Source organism: Gekko japonicus, unplaced genomic scaffold (genome assembly GCF_001447785.1).
Source record: "Gekko japonicus isolate JY-2015 unplaced genomic scaffold, Gekko_japonicus_V1.1 scaffold33, whole genome shotgun sequence".
Classification (NCBI taxonomy): domain Eukaryota; kingdom Metazoa; phylum Chordata; class Lepidosauria; order Squamata; family Gekkonidae; genus Gekko; species Gekko japonicus.
Window position 1 is genome coordinate 461482 of NW_015174272.1, and position 3141 is coordinate 464622.

The following is a 3141-nucleotide window of genomic DNA, read 5'->3' on the forward strand; positions in this document are numbered from 1 at the left end:
GCCCTGGAGTGAGTGGGGGGGAAGGGACCCGGCCTCCAGTTGCCGGCCCAGGAGTCGGTGGTGGGGGAGGGGAAGGGAGTGGGCGACCGGAGGCTTCTGCCTCCTGGAGCATGGAGAGGGTGGGGTTTGCAGAGAGGTGGGACCTCAGACAGGTAGAATGCAATAGACTACACCCTCCAAACCAGCCATTTTGTCCTGGGTAACAATTGCTGCCAATCTCCAGGTGAGGGCTACAGATCACTCACAATTACAACTGCTCTTCAGGTAGCAGAGATCAGTTCCTCTGGAGAAAACAGAGGACTCTGTCATTATACCCTGCTGAGGTCACCACAGCAAATTGACACTGTTTGCCCAAAGCCAGAGCACTGCCCCAGAGCCTCTTTCTAGATCCCGTTGTATTGCTTTCACAATGGGCTTTACTGCTAGTTTATAATAACACAGTGGAAAATAAATTTATGCTGAGATGGTTTTCCTTTTTCAGCTATGTTACAGCGACTTCAAACAGCCTATATCGACTTCCAGAAGCCTATCTGAACTTTGCTTTCTATTAATACCCGAGGCTAAAGTGCTTTTATAACTACTTGTTGCATTTCAGTTATTCATGTTGTATTTTGTTATGTATTATAAAATTTAATAAAAAATTTATTCTTTGCAAAAAAAAAATGTCAGTTACACATTCAGAGAACCCGATAGGCAGATTATTTATACTGTTACAATGATATTCAGTTGCCAATTTAAAAACAACAGCCATCCCTTAATGGCAGAAGAAAGAAATGGCCTTCATAGGGACAGGGGAAATGTTTGCTATGTGGGCAGGACGAGGGAAATCTGAACTTTTCTCCTCCACACAGCAACCATCCAGGCTTTTCTGTCATCTTTCCCAAAACTTCACTGCAAAGCAGGATTGAGAAAGACTGTAGGAAAAGCTGGGGAATCCCTGGAAAATGCATGAACATACCACAATGCTGTGGGAAATCAGGAAAAAACAGCACTGAACCTGAAGCAAATAACCTATGTGCAAACAGCCATAGTGGAAGAAGAAAAGACACAGCCAAACAGTAAAGGGGCTCACTCAATCCAAAATTTTGTAGAGATTTTAGGCCATAAAATCTCTTATAAAGGGCCTCTGGAGAGATGGTGGAGGTTTAGAACACACTCACATGTCACTTGGGGCACTTTTCAACCCTTCTTGCATTGTTGGTATACATGTGTGAAAAGGGAAAGACAGTGCCTTTTCATGCAACTGAACTAAATATCTGAGTATATTGATTGCTATGCAGGAAGGTAAACTTACAATCACACTGCAAACTTACTATGATGCAGGTGTAATTTGAATCTAAACAGATGTAATCAATCTGACCTGTGGTGGGAGGAGCATCTCCTGTTAAAGTTCTGGGGCAAAACCACAGCTTCAGAATTTTTTTAAAAGAGAGAACAATAAAAGTGGTATTAGCAAACACAACAGTATGACAAAGACACACAGGGTTGCCAAGTAGTATGGAAAATACACGGCGATATGCCGTGTAAGCCGCCCTGAGCCTACGGGGAGGGCGGGATAAAAATCTAAATAATAAATAAATAATAATAAATAAATAAAATAATATCCCGTTCTTTAAATAGAGTGTAATGGGTGGTAATGGACAGGGGAGACCTGGATAGCCCAGGGTAACCTGATCTCATCAGTCTTTAGAAGCGAAGCAGGATTGGCCCTGGCTAGTATTTGGACGGGAGACCACCAAGGAACACTGCAGTCATGACATGGAGGCAGGCAATGGCAAACCACTTCTGTGTGTCTCTTGCCTTGAAAACCCTATGGGGTGGCCATAAGTCAGCTGTGACTTGATAGCAACAACAACAACAAAGCCTTCTGTTAAAAGGACAGGACATTTCCCCTCCCCCGGGGGACACTTCACAACCTTAGTGACTGAGCGCAATTAATAAACTGCGGACTAACTGAAACTAGTGAAGGTAGCAGGAATGTAGGAATGCAAGACTTTAATGTTCTGGGCAGAGCGCAGGCAGTTAAAGCCAACATTGGGCCTGAATAGGCGAAGATTTTGAAACCATTTTGAAAAGCAGTGTCACATAGACTCACTGCTGTAGGTAGGGCTGCCAGTTCTGAGCTGTGAAATACCTGGAGATTTGGGTGGGGTGGAGGCTGAGGACGGCAGGGTTTGGGGTGGAGAGGAATGGGCTACAATGCCATATAGTCCACCCTCCGAAGAAGCCATTTTCTCCAGGTGAACGGATATCTGTCGCCTGGAGATCAGTTGTAATCCCGGAAAATTTCCAGCCATCACCTGGATGTTGGCAACTCCAGCCGTAGGACAATGATATAAGCTCGGGGAAAGAGGATGAAGATAAGCAGGTAGAATGCCGCCCCCCTCAGCTCAGAGCAGAAACCAGATTGAAGCAACGGCAGAAAGTGAATCTTTCCTCGTAGCTCTCGGTTGATCTCTCTACTGCGAAAAACTACCGGATGATTTCTGCAGTTCAAGCTGTTTTAAAGGCACAAGAGCCAGCCGAGAGAGTGTTTCTTTTCTCCGCCGCCAGTTGCCAACCGAACTCATTAGCACTCTAGTCCGGGTGAAAACAGCTTATTTTTAAACCAAGAAAAGTCCACTTAGAATTGAAATTGGACTTTATAGGTAGGGAGACATAATTGCAAGATCCTTTAGGGTTCCTTTCTGACAATGCGGCCCCGAGTCTCTTACGAAAGGGGAGATTTTGCAAGAAATGCTTTGTGATTTTACTCGCGAGAATTTAAGTACGTGTACTAAATTTAGTGAGGCCTCAGCAGCTGCACCATAGAGCCGCTCGGCATTCTCCGGTGTGCAGGATGGCGCTTGGGCTACCCCCCAACCCTGAACGCATAAAGTTCCCAATGTCAAATGGGCCTTAAAACGGGCTCATGCAATGTTTTCTTACATATGCGGGTCCTCACCACATATGTAGCCAAGATTTGTATAAATAATTTAAAACCGCGACAGAAAGCCGGCCTCAACAATCTTCCACGCAGCCTAAAACGTGCTCTTCGAATTTTAGCCTTGCTACAAAATAATATTAAACGACCCAGATGGGACTCGAACCCACAATCCCCAGCTCCGGAGGCTGATGCCTTATCCATTAGGCCACTGGGTC

The 3141-nt window shown here is 45.1% G+C and overlaps 1 non-coding gene across 1 annotated transcript; it reads right to left on the reverse strand.

The window, feature by feature from the left end:
- Positions 1-3068: 3068 nt before the first annotated feature.
- On the reverse strand, positions 3069-3141 carry TRNAR-CCG. The gene has a single exon. It is a non-coding gene; the product is annotated as a tRNA-Arg (tRNA).